We start from the raw sequence: 19,486 nt of genomic DNA on the forward strand, positions 1-19,486 counted from the left end.
TAGTAGAACGAATAAGAAGAATCTATCAGGCAAAAAGATAAAAGTTTCTCCAATCTGAATGGAAAGGAGAGTACTTTAGTATCTTGTTTTGTGATCATCTTAATGATTGTGGAACTATGTCACAATTAAATCCTCGAAGAACATCTTAGCACAATTGTATGACTAACAAGAGTAATCAAAAGTTGTTGAAATAGTTAGATCAAGAGATGAATCATACTTTGTGTCCAATCAAGTTTTAGAATCATACTCTAGTAACTACAAATCGTATCTTGAAACACATATCAAACTTAGAAGGTTGAAAAAACATTGTAACGACGTAAATCCACAAACGAAAGTCAAATCCCAGAATCCTCAACATAGTCTCAAACAGGTGTGTACAATCATGTGGGCACCTTCCCGCGGTCCTAAGAAGTACCTGAAACACATATCACACCACACGGTAAGCACAAAGCTTAGTGAGTTCCCCAAAATACCACATACACAAATAATAAGTCTCTCATGGCTATAACTCGGCATGGACCCTGTTGTCTCATGCATCTCGGTCTGTACCCTCCGGTCATGTGTCTTAGTGAGGACCCTCCAATCTCACAGCTCGGTTTGGACCTTCCGGTCCCACAACTCGGGTTAGACCCTCTGGTCCTGTCTCAGTGTAACACAGAATATAACATATATATCACACAGAGAAAATGCATAATATCACATAACGCAAATAAGCACATAAGAACCTCAGGTCACACATAGATACCACTCATGGTAAGTATAGTGAGAAAACTCACCTCGTAAGAAATCGGATAACCTCGAACTCGAATCACCGGTCTAGCCTCCGCCTAACACATACGATAATTATCCCTAATAAATAGCGGCTCTCAAAGAAGCTAGACTAACCCTTCTACAAGCTCACAGAAGGGTAAAAGACGATTTTACCACTCCATGGCCTTAATAGTTCACAAATTGACTAAAAGTCAACTAAAAGTCAACGACAGCGCGTACGCCGCGCGTACCAGACTCCTACGCTGGGCGTACTCCAACGCCACACATGTATCGGGGATTCCCGACCCTACGCTACGCGTACTGGGATTACGCTCAGCGTACGTCCCAGTTTTGCTCTTCCTACTCATTTGGTCTTAATCCATTAAGACCTTAGCTCATATCACAGATCTGGAGTCCCAAAGGGTTCTTACTCCATAAAGTCTGTCACTTTAAGCCTTTGCATGGCTGATAAAGTCACAAACACCCAAAACTCTCATTCTCTTATTTCAAAATGCTCATATCTCATGCATGGGTTGATTCACACGTCCAAGTCACTACTAGAAAACAGCCCTTTAATGACGCGCAAACAATGACACTCGCTGATAGAGGACGTGCATTTGTGTGTGCCCTAAAAAATAATGTCGATTTTGCAAAATTTGAAGGATAGAGGACACGCATTTGTGCGTGCCCTAAAAATAGTGTCCAACAAAAAAAAATTAAAAACACGGAGGGCACCTATCATAAAAAAGTGTGTCGTCTAAAACTGTCGCTTTATATTTTTCTTTATGAACGCGCGTTCTCCAATTTTTTAATTGCCAAGGGGGGAATGAAATCCAAAAAATAAAAAACCCCGCCTTGATACTCTCGTCCTTCTTCTTCTTCGTATGTAAAATCCTATTCAATCAAAAGAAACCCTAAAAGCATTGTGTGTAAAACATCGCTAATTTCATACTTGAAGTTCCTAAAATCTTCATCGATCAAAACAAACCCTAAAACCTCGCCTGATACCCACCTCAACTACCTCCAACCCGCACCGAATTTCCCCATTTTTTTCTTCATAATCATCCCCTTCTTAGGTATGGCTTCATGTTCGGCAGAGAAAGAGGCCTCTAGAACTATCCGAACCAATCTCATCGAACCCAGATGTTGTTCCGGTTTGTTTTCAAGGTCCGAGTGGGTTACCAGTTCTGAATCACAGTACTGGACCACCTATGCTTCCTGGATCTGGTCCCGGTCCTGCTCCTTCAGCTCTTGGTTCTTCCAATTCCGTTCATGGTACTAATCTTCCCTCTGCTTCTTCCCCTCTTAATCCAGCTGTCAGGTAATTTTGTAAATAACTTTCTTTCACTGACTTGTTTTTTGTTTCATATTCTGATTTATTTATTTTAATGTATGTAAAGGGAGGGAAGATACGGGATCCCTAGAGCGCGTCGTTATCAGTATAATCAAATGTTGTTTGCAAGAAACACAAATCAGTCGAGTTTGCCTCCAAAACCCCCCATCTTTGACCCTTTGGATTCATCATTTACTCTATTTCTGGCTTCTTTCTTCCCCACTTCACTCCCACACCTTCTGGTATGTTACGACCTTCTTCCACCTGTTGTGATTCTTCGCAGATCTGTTAAAATAAAGGGCTTGGTTTTGTATTTGTGAAGCCACCGGAGGGATGGACAGGTGGCGTTGGGTTTTTATCAAAAGAAATGATCCAAGACCATTTACTTGCACCTTCATCTAATATAAAGGTATCTTATTCTAATTCTACTCCTTTCATTCAAACATGTTTTTAAATATTTATTCAACAGTGGCAAAAAAAAGGCTAAAATACGTATTATGTGTTTGGTTTTATCAAAGAAATTTGAAAATCTGAAGCTATTACAAATAGCATCTATTGGTGATATAATTTTTAAAACTGATCCCCATTTGGTCCTTTGAAGTTTTCTCTTTCAGTTTTGGTCATCCTTTGAGGTTCTTATAACTTTTTTGGTCCTTGTTCCAAGTAATACCTGATTGTTTTCAACTTTAGCCCCAAAAATATAGTCATTTTCTTGAAACAGATACCAAAAACCTCAAATAAGGACCAAAATTGCAAAAATCAGGGGACAAAAATGTAAGTAACTGTTGTTTGTTTTGTTATTAAATGTATTTCAGGGGGATTTGGGGTATATATACCTTGATTTAAATTGTAGAAAGGGGAAGTATCCTGGTTGTGCTCATTTTGCCATAAGAGGAGGGCGTAGAGTTTCCAAAATAGAATACCAGCTGCCAGTAAGTTGTTATTATAGTATATTTTGTTTTGTTCATCAAGGGCAAATTGCAGGAATTATTATTGTATTCCATTACCAAGAATAGAAAAAAAGTGATGAAATGTTTTTGTTGATTATTATTGTGAAGGTGATTACCGTTGTTTGCAACCTCCGGAGGTGCTTCCCGAGTCAAAGAACAATGTTAATGCACAGAAAGCTTCATACTCCAGAAAGGTATAGTTGTATAAGACTACATTGTTGCAACCTTTGTAGGGCTAGATGAGGAGCAGAATGAGATATGCAGAGAAATTTAAGTTTTTAAAGGGTAATGGTATTGAACTTGCAGAGGAGCAATGATAGGAGAAGAATGTCTAAAAGATTAAACGAAGAAGCAGAGAGATATCTTGAAGATTTCATATCAAATATTGAAGATACAGATTTTTCTTCTTTTGATGGTGAAAGAAGTGACACGAGTTCAACCTTAGTTGGAGCTACAAAACCAATCCAAAATAGTAGTCCTAGTCCTGTTGATGTAGCAGCAGGAATGAAGTCTGTTCCTGTTGAAATGGAAGGTGTTAATCTACCTTGGTTGAAAAGGGATGACACTGATGCTGTTCCTTCAACTCCAATAATTCAGACTCCTACAACCCCAAAACTGAAACTGTGGGACCCATCTCAGGTAATTAAATTATTCATCATCTCTTGTTAGTTTGTGCCAGTGAATTTTCAACTTTGGATTGTATGGTACAGGATTTGGAATTGATCCAAGAACAACAAGGCAGCAACCATAGAAGTTGGGACCCACCTCTACATGATAAAAGTGCTGCTTCAACGAATAGAAGAGAAACAGAAATCCATGATGGATGTTTGGACATGAACAAGTATTTCGAGCTTGAGAAGAAATGTGATTCGGTCTGGTGGTCTGTTGCTTTCTGGTGTACTAGTCAAAATCTTCTCTGGTAACTCACAATTAGACATGAACCTTGTGGGAATGGGTGCTGCTATTTTAGGGATGCAGGCCCCTGTAGGATTCCTAGTGGATAAGGATCTTACTACTTCAGCTACGCCATATTACCAAGGTACCCCTCCTGGGGTTAGCCATGTTCTTGCATTGGATGTGTTCTTGGTTCAGGTGAGATTTATTTATTCATGTTATATATATATATATATATATATATATATATATATATATATATATATATATATATATATATATATATATATATGAATTATTTAATGATATGATGAATTTATAGGTCAGTTACAGTGCCAGAGAACACCCCGGTTCCTAGGGCGGCTTGAGGTTTTTCTTTTTTACCAGGGGTATTATGGTAATTTGTTTTGGTGGACATTTTGTAGTGTGGTTTAAGTTGCAATTTATGGTAATTGTTTGTATTCAAGATGGAGTTCTGATACTGCATCTGTGTTTGCCTCTGATAATTCTTGTTTTTCACATTGCAGATGCACGATGGTGTCCAATAAAGAACTCGGATCTTGAACTCTTTTCACTTCCAGCACTCTATAAAGCAAAGATCATTCACTTGATCTTATATGGAGAATGGTGGAGTCTGTTGACACCAATGTTTCTGGTACAAGATTGACTAATGGTTTCGTGCCATTTATTTATTTATTTATTTTTTTATAAAAATCTTTAACGATTCATATAAATGACAAAAAATTTATGTAAATGTAATCAAGAATAGTAACAACAAGAAGTAAAATGTATCTATCACAACACACATGGATTCTTCATATTGGGCTTTGCTCACATTTGGTCCACAAGTTTGTAGGGTGTATGGCTCACATTTGCTAAGAAACCTGCTGCTGCAACCAAGAAGAAGTTGTAAAAAGAAGTTAGCAGGGCGTATGTAATGCAGAAACTTGCTGCTGCAACCAAGCTTTCTTTAGGCTTTAAATTTGATTATGCTTACATCTTTTGAGTTAGGTGAGCTACGGGATCTTTTAAAGCTTTCATTAGTTCATGCTGCTGGAAAAGACTTTTTTCTTTCACTTTGTACATCATGGAGCCATTCATCAATGGCCATAATAAGTCTTTGCTTATTAGCACAGGCAAGTCTCAAAAAATAATTTTCTCTTCTTTTATGCTCATACATAATAAAAACTAGGAGGGTATTTTAATTTTAATTTTAATTTTTGGGAATATTGTGTTGTAGGCTTACTGGCATACGAGTTTTGTGATCCAATCTCTAACGGAAGAGGATACTAATGTAAAGTTTTTGGTTCAGTTGGATAAACTGATCCACCTATTTGAGACTCCAATTTTTGCTTATCTTAGGCTTCAGGTAACTTATATATGTATATACATTCATTATTAAAGTTGAGCGAGTATGGTTTGATATGCGATAAAGATGTATGGAAAATACTTGGTTTATTGTTTATGTTTGTTTTTTTTTTGACAGCTTCGTGTAACTGGAAGATATATATGGTATATATAATATATGTGATGTGAAAGACTTGTAATAAAGTGAAGTGAGTGTAAAATGTAAATGTTAGTGGGTTGTTGCAGCAAAGTGCGGCTTTTAAGATATTAAGAACTAGTTTAAAGACGGTGCCTTCATATTCATATTCCAATTCTTTTACCAACAACAACCAGAATGAGAATGAGAGTGATAATGGAATAATAGTGATAAACTTTGGAAGTTGGCTGCAAAAATTTCAACAAATGCAGAAGTTGCATCTTCTTCATTCTAAATCACAACACACTGCTTCCATACCGATACCCTCAAAGGTTTATTTTGTCATGTAATTTATTATAAAAATTTGTTGGGAAATTAACAACTTGAAAATTTTTTGCAGGAAGTTGAAAAACCACAAGAATCTTCCAATATTCTTCCAGATATGAATCTCTTGAGCAGACCACCTTCCAGATTGTCCCGTAAAGCTCCTTGATTTCTCTGCCGATGGTGTATGGTGGTATAAAGTGTAAATTATAGTATTATTTATTTACTTTTGTTGAACTAGTATTGTGGGTGGCTCTTGTGGTTGTTTTATTTTTCTTCAAAACCACAGTGGTAGATAAGCTAGATATGCATTTTCAAGTTGCTGATTGTTCCATCTCATACACTTGTTTTTATAATATATTGCAGGTTGAGTAAATTTCGTATGAGCAATTGCCTTCACTCAATGATAAGCTAATGAAGCTCTTGGATCGTACATATTATATCACATCTGTTAGTATACATATGCATTCTGATGTACTTATAAATGCTGTTGATTGTGTGATTAATAAAAGCTTTTTTGTTTCAGCTGATGTTCAAGTCATTACTTGCCATCTACATCCGGTGGATAACAGCCATTTTTTTGACATGAAGGATTTTTTTGACATGATATCTGAAACAAGGTGTCCCTTAATAGCAATGTAGTATTAGGTTATATAGTTAGGAAAACCTCTTATTAACAATGTACAATCAGATCCCCTTAATACCAATGTATTATAATTTTTTGACATGATGTTATGGATGAAATTGATTGTTTTGGTATATATTTGCTTCCATGTTTTTGTATTATGTGTAAATGAGTATCGTAAAGACGCGCCGTAAATGTATATTGTAAATGGTTGCTGAAGTTTATGACATGCAAATGCGTGTCATCTTCATTTATGACAGGGGCTTTAATGATACGCAATGCGTGTCCTAACCGTGCGTCGTGAACTTACGACACGCAAATGCGTGTCGTCTTCCTTTATAAAAGGGGCTTCCTTGATATGCATTGCACGTCGTAAATGTACGTCGTAAATGCACGTCGTAAATGTGTGTTGTAAATGCGTGTCGTAAATGCGCGTCGTCTATAGACGACGCGCAAAAGTGTGTCGTCTCTCTTTATGATAGGGCCTTCCTTGCCACGCATTTGCGCGTCGTCTGAGCGTTTTACGACACGCATTGTGCGTCGTAAAAGGCTGTTTTTCTAGTAGTGAGCCTTGATTTTATGACACTATATCACTAAAGACACTCAAAGGAGCTGATCATAGTCTCTGGAGCTTAATATCTCATAAAACATCCAACTTTGGGACCAAAACCCTAAAATGGCCTTTCATGATGCACAAAACAAAAGAGTGAGAAAGCTTTGAGCTTTATACCTCCAAATGAAGCTCCCAACACAGATATGCTAAGAGGTAAAGCTTGGAATCCCACTCCTTTTTCTTCAAGTCTCCTTCTTCACTGTAAGAAACACAAAATCACTCAAATCCTCTCAAATGGACACACACAAGCTCAAGAATGAGGATTAGGGTTTAAGAAGGTTGATTGTCTGAGAATGGTGGCTAGGAATGAGGCCATAATATCCTTTATATAGGGACACACCGCAAATTAGGGTTTTCACTCTGGGTCTAGTACGCCCAGCGTACTAGGTGGCTTCCACGTCAAAAACATGCATATGAGTACGCTGCGCGTACACTCCCTTACGCCCCACGTACTCATTTACCACCTTTTCTCAATAAGGGCTAAGCTTGACAATTTACCAAAAGAACAAGGGCTATAAGGTATACCAGGTCTTGGGATGTTACAATTCTCCCCAACTAGAATCAGACTTCGCCCTCGAAGTCAGGCTCTAAAAATAACTCTGGATACTGCTCGCGCATCTCGAACTCCGGCTCCCAAGTGCACTTGGACCCCTTCCGATGTTGCCACTGGACCTGAACCAAGGGCACCACCTTGTTCCTTAGAACCTTCACTTTCCGATCCAAAATCACAATCGGCCTCTCAATATAATTCAGGCTCGCATCCACCTGAATGTCCTTTAATGGCACCACTTCCGTCTCATCAGCTACACACTTCTTCAACTGAGACACGCGGAAGGTGTTATGAATCTGGCTCAACTCTATAGGTAGCTCCAACCGGTAACTTACCTTACCCACTTTGGCGGTCACTCTAAAAGGACCGATGTATCTAGGGACCAGCTTACCCCGTTTCCTGAATCAGATCACCCCTTTCCACGGGGATACCTTTAGGAGGACGAAATCTCCAACCTAGAACTCTAGCTCGGATCTTCACCGGTCTGCATAACTCTTCTGGCGACTCTGGGATGTCAGCAACCTCTGTCTGACCTGTTGAATTTGCTCGGTCATCTTCAAAACTATCTCAGTGCCACCCATCACTCGCTGCCCTACCTCTCCCTAACAGATGGGAGTCTGACACCTCTTCCCATATAGAAGCTCAAAGGGATGCATGCCAATGCTGGAATGGTGGTTGTTGTTGTATGAAAACTCAGCCAAAGGCAAATAGGTGTCCCAACTTCCTCCGAAGTTCATAACACATGCACGCAGCATGTCCTCAAGCGTCTGAATCGTCCGCTCACTCTACCCGCCTGTCTGTACGTGGTAAGTTGTACTGAAGTGCAGCCGGGTACCCAACTCCTTGTGGAACTTCTTCCAAAACCTGGAAGTAAAACGCACGTCCCGATCTGAAACTATCGATGTCGGCACCCCATGCCGTGCCACCACCTCTCGAACATAGATCTTGGCCAATTTATTTGCAGAAGAGCTCTTACTGATAGCAAGGAAGTGAGCATTCTTCGTCAACCGGTCTACAATCACCCATATCGTGTCGACCCCACGCACGGTCCTCGGTAGCTTGGTGATAAAATCCATCGAAATTTGTTCCCACTTCCACTGGGGAATCTCTAGAGGCTGTAACGGGCCATGTGGACGCTGGTGCTCTGCCTTAACCCGACGACATGTCAAGCACCTCTCAACTACCCATGTCACGTCCCTCTTCATACAGGGCCACCAGTAATCTCTCTTCAGGTCCAAATACATCTTAGTGGCTCCCGGATGGATCGATAATCTCGATCTATGTGCCTCCTCGATCAGTGACGATGAGCTCCACTTGTATAGGGCACCCAAATCCGCCCACAGAAGGTCATAAGCCCACGACTGTCTGTCTCAAACTCGGAAACCTGTCCGATCACACGCTCTCTCTTGCGGTTCTCCGATATCATAGCTTCCACCTGAGCCTCTCAGATGGTATCTAAGACTGGAGTCATCACCGTCATCCTCAAACACACATCCCGGATCGGAGCACTCTCGGCTCTGCGACTTAAGGCATCGGCTACCACATTAGGCTTGCATGGGTGATATAATATCTCGCAGTCGTAGTCCTTCACCACATCCAACCATCTCCTATGTCTCATATTTAGGTTGGGCTGATCCATCAGGTACTTCAGGCTCTTATGGTCCATGTATATGGTACACCGGACTCCACACAGATAGTGACGCCATATCTTGAGGGCGAAAACCACCGCCCCGAACTCCAAATCGTGGGTGGGATACCTCATCTCATGAGGCTTTAACTGCCTCGATGCATATGCAATCACGTGTCCCCTCTGCATCAACACCGCTCCCATCCCTGATATAGAGGCATCACAGTAAACTACGAAACCCTCCACTCCCTCAGGAAGGGCTAACACTGGGGCTTCGCACAATCTCTGTCGAAGAGTCTAAAACGAGGCCTGCTGCCCGGGCCCCCAGGAAAAGGTAACACCCTTCCGGGTCAATCTGGTGAGAGGAACAACAATCTTGGAGAAGTCTCTGATAAATCTCCGATAGTAACTGGCCAAACTCAGAAAACTCCTAATCTCGGACGGAGATCTCGGCACCTCCCAACTCATAACTGCCTCAATCTTGGCCGGGTCGACAAATATCCCATTCTGATTAACAATATGTCCCAGGAATTGGACCTCTCGTAACCAAAAATCACAATTGGAGAATTTGGCATATAGCCTCTCCGACCACAAAACTCCAAGAACCTCTCTAAGATGCTCCCCGTGCTGCTCTCTGGACCTCGAGTACACAAGAATATTGTCGATAAACACGATCACTGATCGATCCAACATGGGCCTGCACACCCGGTTCATGAGGTCCATGAACGCCGCCGGTGCGTTGGTTAGCCCGAAAGGCATCACCACAAACTCGTAGTGCCCATAACGAGTCCTAAAGGCCATCTTCGATATATCCTCCTCGCAGACTCTCATCTGATGATATCCAGATCTCAAATCAATCTTGGAGAACCAATATGCCTCCTGCAACTGATCGAATAAATCGCCGATCCTCGGAAGTGGATAACGGTTTTTGACTGTCAGCTTGTTCAACTCCCGGTAATCAATGCACATCCGGTGTGAACCATCCTTTTTCTTGACAAAAAGGATCGGCGCTCCCCATGGTGAGCTACTGGGTCTGGTGAACCCCTTCCCCAGTAGCTCCTGGAGCTGTGAGGATAACTCTTCCATCTCTGCCGGCGCAATGCGATAAGGTGGCTTGGCAATAGGCGTGGCACCCGGAACCAAATCAATCCGGAACTCTACCTGCCTCTCGGGAGGCACACCCGGTAACTCCTCGGGGAAAACTTCCGGAAAATCGCACACTATCGGAACCTCGGAGATAGAACTCGACCTCTCACGTAAGCTAGAAAACCCATACAACCCTGTTTTAGACTTTGTCTCGCTCTGGCAGCAGAACAAAAAGCTGATCCAGATCTAGTACCCTCGCCACACACTGTAAGAACTCCCCCAGTAGGGTCTCGTATAGTCACCCTCTGACGCTAACAGTCGATCACAGCTCCAAACTGTCTCAACCAGTCCATGCCCACTATGACACAAACATCACCCATCGTGATCGGTATCAGGTCTATCGGGAACTCAACACCGAAAATCTCTAGTACACACCTTCGGAACACATCAGTAGCAAAAACTGCATGCTCTTCGGCTATATAAACTCTCAAAGGTCGACTCAACGCCTCACGTCGGATACTGATGTGGCGACTAAAATCTAAGGACAAGAAAGATCGACTCGCACCTGAGTCAAACAATACTAAATCAGGTACAAAATTCACAAGAAAAGTACCTATACACAACACAATGTAAGTATAAACAAATCTCAAAACAACATAGATAAGGAGATACGTACCAGCAACAACATCAGGCGCGGCGTGGACCTCTTCCGCTGTCAGCTGAAATGCTCTCCCACGAGCCTCCGAAGGCTCAGCCTTCCCTGGCCGGCTATCAGTAACACGCAAAGCAGCAGGCGTGGTAGTCTGGGCTGATCCTTGTGTAAGCTGGAGACACTCGGCCTTCCGATGGCCTGTCTGGTTGCAATGAAAGCAAACATAAAATCCATTGGGCCAATTCCAAGCCATGTGCCCCTCCTTGCTGCATTTGTAGCAAATCCCTACCTGGCAAGATCCCTCGTGGGTCTTCCCGCACTTGCTACAAGCACGGCCCCTCTGACCTATAGTCCTTGAATCAACGGGTTTAGCCTGCTTAGCCGCCAGTTGTGACTGTGTTGGTCTCCTATCTCTCCCCTTCTGCTCTCCCTCCTCCCTGGACTGAATCTCCAGCTCAATATCCCTCCTCCGGGCATTGGTCTGCAACTCAGCCAATGTCCGATAAGATGAGTTCTCCACGAACTCCTGAATGTCTCTCCTCAAAATGCTCAGATACTGACTCACATGTGCCTGCTCAGGGTAGAACAACGCCCTTTCATGGAACATCCTCCTAAACTAAGTCACTGACTCTGTCTTCTGCTTGAGAGACAGAAACTACTGTTCCAAATGATCCCTCTCCACCCGGGGAACATACTAATCTCGAAACAACTTGGTGAACCTCTCCCAAGTCACCACAACTTGATCTGCAGGGGTAAAGTCAGTCGTCACAAACTTCCACCAGTCCTTCGCTCCCAAGCGAAGCTGGTTCAAGGTGAACCGGACTCTCAGATGCTCTGGGCATGAACAAGTATAAAAGCATCCCTCAATATCAGTGATCCATCTCATGGCAGCAATTGGATCCTGTGTCCCATCGAACTTTGGTGGCTTCGTGTTGCCGAACTCCCGAAACAACAACGAGTCACCTCCCTGTGGCCTAGCAGCAGCAACAGCCGCAGTGGCTGCAGCAGCAGCAGCCTCAGTAACAGCAGCGTATCGCTCGTCAAACATCTCAATCAGGGTGGTCTTAATAGACCCAAACATCTCAGGAATCTCCGCTCGAATAGTTGCGGCCACCTCCTCGTGAATCATCCTCCGAATCTCATCATCCATAGTCCCACTGCCCTCGGGGTTGTGGCATGTACCCACCATGATGTCTCTGAAACACAACACAAAAATCATCAGAGACTCGATCGAGTATACTCACACTCGATCTCTCATCCCTATTTGTTCCTAAGCATCCTAAGGATTCTTACTTGAGTGGCTTACAGATCCGATGCTTTCAGTAGTACGGGCCCGATACTACCTTCCATACCAACCTATAGTCAATTCAAGTCCTCCTCCTAGGAATCTAATTCACAAGTACTCTATCTCTCACAATATCAGGCTACTCTCTCAGTAGGCTACACATATGCTCATCTAAGTATCTCTTCCTAGATTATCTCTCAACTTAGAAATCAGCACATACTCAGAGCAAATAACAGATAACACTGACCAAAAGCATCTCCTAGGCTAAGGCATCGCAAATCAAGCAACTCTAGCCCTAGAATATGAAATACCTAGCCTACTCTCTAGCATGCATTTCTAATATCTCATAAGTATCTCATCAATATCTCAGAAAGTAAACAGTTAAGTGTATTTTGGGAAACCACCGTTCGAGCTCTTGCTGATTGTACACATTGCTCCTTCTCGTTTTCTCTTAAAATCTCTTACTCGGTTTAGAAAAATCATTTCTTTTGAAAAATTGTATCAAATTCTCACTTTGAGTCCAGACATACCCGAAGGTGCATCCGAATCCCTCAAACCAAGGCTCTAATACTAACTTGTAACGACGTTAATTTTCAAATAAAATTTTGTCATTTTTAAAACACATAAAACTCATATATTATATTTCATAAAAACTACAAGTGTCTCAATGTCAACATAAATCCACAAACGAAAGTCAAATCCCAGAATCCTCAACATAGTCTCAAACAGGTGTGTACAATAATGTCGGCGCCTTCCGGTGGTCCTGAGAAGTACCTGAAACACATTTCACACCACACGGTAAGCACAAAGATTAGTGAGTTCCCCAAAATACCACATACACAAATAATAAGCCTCTCATCGCTATAACTTGGCATGGACCCTCCAGTCTCATGCGTCTTAGTATGGACCCTCCGGTCATGTGTCTCAGTGAGGACCCTTGGGTCTCGCAGCTCGGTTTGAACCCTCCGGTCCTGTCTCAGTGGAAACCCTCCGGTCCTGTCTCAGTGTAACACATAATATAGCATATATATCACACAGACAAAATGCATAATATCACATAACTCAAATAAGCACATAAGACCCTCCGGTAACACATAGATACCACTCATGGTAAGTATAGTGAGAAAACTCACCTCGTAAGAAATCAGATAACCTCGAACTCGAATCACCGGTCTAGCCTCCGCCTAACACATACGATAATTATCCCTAATTAATAGCGGCTCTCAAAGAAGCTAGACTAACCCTTCTACAAGCTCGCAGAAGGGTAAAAGACCATTTTACCCCTCCATGGCCTTAGTAGTCCATAAATTGACAAAACCCTAAAAGTCAACTAAAAGTCAACGGCAGCGCGTACGCCGTGCGTACCAGACTCCAACGATGGGCGTACTCCAACGCCATGCATGCATCGGGGATTCCTGACCCTACGCTGCGCGTATTGGGATTACGCACAACGTACGTCCCAGTTTTGTTCTTCCTACTCATTTGGTCTTAATCCGTTAAGACCTTAGCTCATATCATAGATCTGGACTCCCTAAGGGTTCTTACTCCATAAAGTATGTGACTTTAATCCTTTGCATGGCTAATAAAGTCACAAACACCCAAAAGTCTCATTCTCTTATCTCAAAATGATCATATCTCATGCATGGGTTGATTCACACGTCCAAGTCTTGATTTTTATGACACTATATGACTAAAGACACTCAAAGGAGCTGATCATAGTCTCTGGAGCTTAATATCTCATAAAGCATCCAAATTTGGGACCAAACCCCTAAAATGGCCTATCATGATGCACAAAAAAAGAGTGAGAAAGATTTGAGCTTTATACCTCCAAATGAAGCTCCCAACATAGATATGCTCAGATCTAAAGCCTGGAATCCCACTCCTTCTTCTTCAAGGCTCCTTCTTCACTCCAAAGAAACACAAAATCACTCAAATGCTCTCAAATGGACACACACAAGCTCAAGAACGAGGATTAGGGTTTGAGAGGGTTGATTGTCTGAGAATGGTGGCCAGGAATGAGGCCATCATATCCTTTATATAGGGACACACCCCAAATTAGGGTTTTCACTCTGGGCGTAGAACGCCCAGCTTACCCTCTGGTATGCCCAGCATACTAGGTGGCTTCCTCGTCAAAAACACGCATATGAGTACGCTGAGCGTACACTCGTGTGCGCCCCGCGTACTCATTTACCACCTTTTCTCAATAAGGGCTAAAATTGATAATTTACGAAAAGAACAAAGGCTATAAGGTATACCTGGTCTTGGGATGTTACAAACACCTCAAATATGTGGAGTAAATTGTTATCTTACTCTAGCACATATAGAATTAGGAGTTGTAATTTTTTTCGTTAATCGAAAAACAATGGATAAACTGAGACCTAATATATGAAGTGTTTTCTTGTCTAGAATCCACACTAAGTTTTTGAATATTTGTTTTAGTCATCAAGGAATGTTCCTTGAGAGAAAAAGTAATATGTCAAGAAGTTAGTGGGAGTCTTATTTATCATGAGAGTTTCAGGAGTCATTTGACAGCAAAACTTTTAGTCATCAGTAGCACGCAACCTGAGGTTGATAACCTATCATGTTAAGTTGACACATTCTTGTTTCTGTGCACCTTCGAGGTAATTTGGGAATGCTTATGAGTTGTATGGTTCTCATTTGACTGCAAAAAGCAAAGCACGTTGGTTAGTGAAAGTACATTGATCAATATGGTGAGCTGCTTAACAACACGGAAGCACTGGTAGGCCCTTGAGCTACAAGATGGAAAGAAATTTAGAATTATGAAATTCAATCCATGAAAGGAAAGCTAAATTTGAATTTGGTTTGGTCTTAAACCTTATCTTATGATTGTAGGTTGGCAATGATAGATTCACATGGATGGGAACGTATACACCGTAAAATCTAGGTGGCAAAGTCTTCACTCTAATTCATAAGATTGATTATGAGGAAAGACTTTCGCTAGTAGCTTTTAAAGATATGATAAAGACCAACATGGCTACTGGTTGCGTTGATTGCATTCTCAAATTCATAATATGATTACGACATCCCTCTTTATATTTCGAATTGTGAGGAATGGAAAGGAATTTTTTGAACCTTCATGAAATATATATATATATATATATATATATATATATATATATATATATATATATATATATATATGTTTATCTATATATATATATATATATATATATATATATATATATATATATATATATATATATGTAAGTTTTGAAAGGGTTTAAACACACATATATGCTATCCAATGAAGGTGTATGATCTTAAGAAGTCTAGTTGGAGACTTATCGAAGCATCACGTAACAAAAATATGTACTTCAATAATGAAGTCAGTAGTATTGATTTCTATAAGTCCAGTTGATTTTTGGGTACATGTCAAAGCTAGTGGGAGAATAATTGTGATGCTAGTATTGCATGTTCACAATACTGGTTGTAGGGAACAAAGTTTTCAATTTGCAAATTTCAAAGTTTAGGAATTGCTTCGCTTTGATAGACTTGAGGGAGAGGGCACTCATACTTCCTTTCGAATCTAAAGTTTTATATTGTAGGGTTCAATAAAACTTAGTCATAGACATATATGAATATCATGTTGAAATGGTTCAACATAGGAAATTCAATGTATGGAAATATTATAGCAATAGAGACATAACAAATATCATATCCTTATGTGATACATAATAAGTCGAATCCTATATGCTTCAGATATAGGATCGATTACATATGCTATAATATTCACTTATTCTATTTTTTTTTCAAATGCTCAAAGCATTGTGAGAGAAAAAGAACTAGAATTTTGTATGACTAAAGTTGTTAAATAACTGTCAAGAACATTCTTAGGTTTACTAAAGATTGGTTGCTTATGGACAGTTGGAAGTATGGTATTGTTTGGAAATACGATAGTGAAATGTTTTAGATTGAGATGATTCTTTGTCAAAATTGATGTTTATATGGGAATATGGACAAGTTTCCATAAAGGGATTTTATTATTGAGTCTGCATGTGAATTGGAAACTTTAATGCAAAATAGTGTTCAAGGAGCATATCTTGAATTAGAACCTCCATTAACTTGGAATTGTTTTTAGTAACAAAGTTCCAATGGAATATTTTGTAGTATTGTTGGCTCAGTCTCTATGACTTTGAAGCCTCGACATCACAGAAGGTCAATGGATATGAGGTTAGAATTCCAATTCATTTTAGACACTGACAAGAATTTGAAATTATGAAATGAACATCATTCGAATAGTGTCCGGTCGATCTGTTCACTAATGAAGGACCATACAGAGGCATAGTATGCATGTTCATAACATGGCATGACTGATGCTTAATTCAAGTGGATAGTTGATTACTCGAAACATTATACAATGAATAATGTGTTAATTATTATGGTGATTAAATAATAAGAGTTTTATTTATAATCAATAGTTTTGAGACCATAGTTAATTAGTTTATTATTTTTTTACTTCACATGTTTTACTTCTTGAATAGTTTGATTATTTGAAACTCCACAGTCGCTCATATTTTTGGAAGTAAGTAGTGAATTAAGGTTGTCATGAATTAAATTGTATATTGTCTATGGGGATTAGACGTTGAAATAAAATTGCTACAATGTTCATGAGTACTTAGAAAATATGGATTTTGAGTATTGGATAAACCCACACTCAGAGAATTAGTTCACGGATTTTATCACAAGTAATTCTGAGACGATAATATCTTATATTCCTAAAACTGAGATATATGAGTTGTAATTTACAAGTCGGTTGTACATTGGTTTTGCGAAAACACATCAGTAACTTGATGTTATAAAACATAGTGTCATGTGCGATTTGGTGAGTAAAAGATGCAGGCATATGAGTCAAAGTTTATTCGTTCCTTTTTTCCTACCGGGAAAAGCAACATATTTGGGCCCCACGATGATTTGATGTCGACATCTGAAGTGCTTGGCCAAGCCTGGACTGAATTGATATGTTCAATTAGTAGTCTGAACTCAGTCGTCAAAAATCAGGGATATCGAGAAATAGAATTTTAGACAATGGGATTGATTTCAATCCATGTCTCGTTGATATCTTGTAGAACAAGGAATATTTGATCATTTATCTTAGAACACGTAACTGACTGGGTCAGAGTTCCACAATGGCTTTTGAAAGCTATAATTTCCTGATCGGTTTAGAAGTTTACTAGCAATTATAATTATAGAATTATCCAAGTGGGAGATTGTTGGATTACGTGTCTAAGCCGATTACTATAATTGGCATATACTTGAATTGATGGTAGCAGAGTCTTTTTGGGTTGCCCTCAAACTTGGTAATTAAATAGGATCCCTTTTAGATATATATATATATATATATATATATATATATATATATATATATATATATATATATATATATATATATATATATATATATAGAAAGAGAGAGAGAGAGAGAGGGACTGATTTATTAATTTATTATATGATTAATAAATTAATTAGAAATGAAAATAAATGATTTTTTAGTATATTATGAGACTACTATATTAATTAGAAATATTTTTATTTAATTAACAATTAATCAGATATTAACTGGAAGTAATTTTGTGATTAATTGGATTAACTAAATATACAAGGACCTAAGCTGTAAATGTTCAATAGTTGAACAAAAGGGTTCCAGAACCTTCTCCATGTGAGGTGGACGATTTTTTGACTGATTCTAGGGTTTCTAGGATATCCCTTGGAGATTGTTAGGAAACCAGATAATTACCTGATATAAGATATTATTATTTTAATCAAGTAAGAGTTATCTAGGGTTTCTTGGCCAGCTATAAATAGGGTCTCATAGCCTCTAAATTTCAGCCACTTGACTCCTTAAGAGTATAGCCCAAATTTTATCTCTTCTATCCTCTCTCTTCAAGTTTCCTTGGTTGCTAGGGTTTGGTGTGAACCATTAGAGGCACGACACTTGTAGTGCTAGCTTCCGAATCAAAGAAGAAAGGATTTTTGATTGCTTACTACAACAATAAAAAAGGTATGTAATTTCTATTTTGTTTGTCAATTTTGAAAATACCTAGGGTTCATACGGTTCTTGTTGTTTAATAGAATGTTACTTTAATAGTGCTATGACATAGATCTAATAGGTTGCTTGTACCCTTAAGTGTTAAGGATTTATCCGTGTTATTGCATGTAAAACCCATCAGGGTGTCGTGGTGGATTATGATGAACCGGTTCTGTCGGTGCATGGAAGCAGGTGATCGACTGGTTTGGTGGTTGATCACAGTGGATATAGTGGTACATCGATGGCAAGAACAAGGGAGAAGGATGGTAGCTTTGGGAGGTGTATGGTCGCGAAGATGGTGATGAGTATTAGGATGATAGTAGCGGTATAAGGTTGCCTCACGGGATTGCATGGGTGTTTGATGATAGTGGTTTGGTTAAACATGGGAGTTTTACAAAATAAGGGGATGTTTGGATGTGGTTCTGGAAATCACTTGCAACTATTGGGATGGTGGAGGACATTGAAAAGTTATGCATGTATTTTTATATTTTATTTGTTGTTGACTTGCAATCTAAGGCTTTTGAGTTAAAATCCCACATTTTTTACTATCGTTTGAATTAGGGACCACTACAAGAAAAATGACTTACAGTCACTCCAAAAAAGTGTGACCATATGCAAATAGTGACATTTTATTTTTTCACTGAAAGTGTGACGGAAGGTGACGACATCGTATGGGTCTTATGGTCACTTTAAAATGTAGTGTCCGTATGTGATGAAAACATGTGGCCGTATTATAAAAGTGTGGCAAATTTGTACGGAAAATTTTTCCATAAATATCCAATATTGTAGCGTTAAACCGTCAATAGACACATTTATTTAGTAACTGTGGTGACTATATATCACCAACTTGCGACATTCATGATGTTTTAGTGTATTTGTTTTCTTTTATATTGTCACACGGTTTAAATTTTGTTAAGACTATTGTATATCTTTTGTAAACATGTAATTACGGTAAGCATGACCATGTTTGGTAAATGGACACATATAATTAATTCCATAAGTGGCGAATTGCTAATAATTAGTCACAAAAAACAATCAATTTTTGTGACTATAGCCTATCGTACAGAGACACACAATTAAGTGAAATACAATTATAAGTATTATAAAGACACACATTTTGTTAAAATTAAGGACTATTCGGTATCGTAATAAGACTATTGGGTATATTTTAGATACATATAATTACGGTGAACATGACCATGTTAGGTAAATGGACACATATAATTAAATTTATAAGTGACGATTTGCTAGTATTTCGTCACAACAAC

The 19,486-nt window shown here is 39.6% G+C and overlaps 1 long non-coding RNA gene across 1 annotated transcript; it reads left to right on the forward strand.

The window, feature by feature from the left end:
* Window positions 1-3,141: 3,141 nt before the first annotated feature.
* LOC145169148 (uncharacterized) lies at window positions 3,142-3,661 on the forward strand. Its single transcript, XR_013742330.1, has 3 exons — window positions 3,142-3,227; window positions 3,340-3,505; window positions 3,536-3,661. It is a non-coding gene; the product is annotated as an uncharacterized LOC145169148 (long non-coding RNA).
* The last annotated feature ends 15,825 nt before the right edge of the window (window positions 3,662-19,486 follow it).

Source organism: Lactuca virosa, chromosome 4 (genome assembly GCF_052849685.1).
Source record: "Lactuca virosa cultivar CGN04683 chromosome 4, Lactuca_virosa_CGN04683_v6, whole genome shotgun sequence".
NCBI classification, from domain to species: Eukaryota; Viridiplantae; Streptophyta; class Magnoliopsida; order Asterales; family Asteraceae; genus Lactuca; species Lactuca virosa.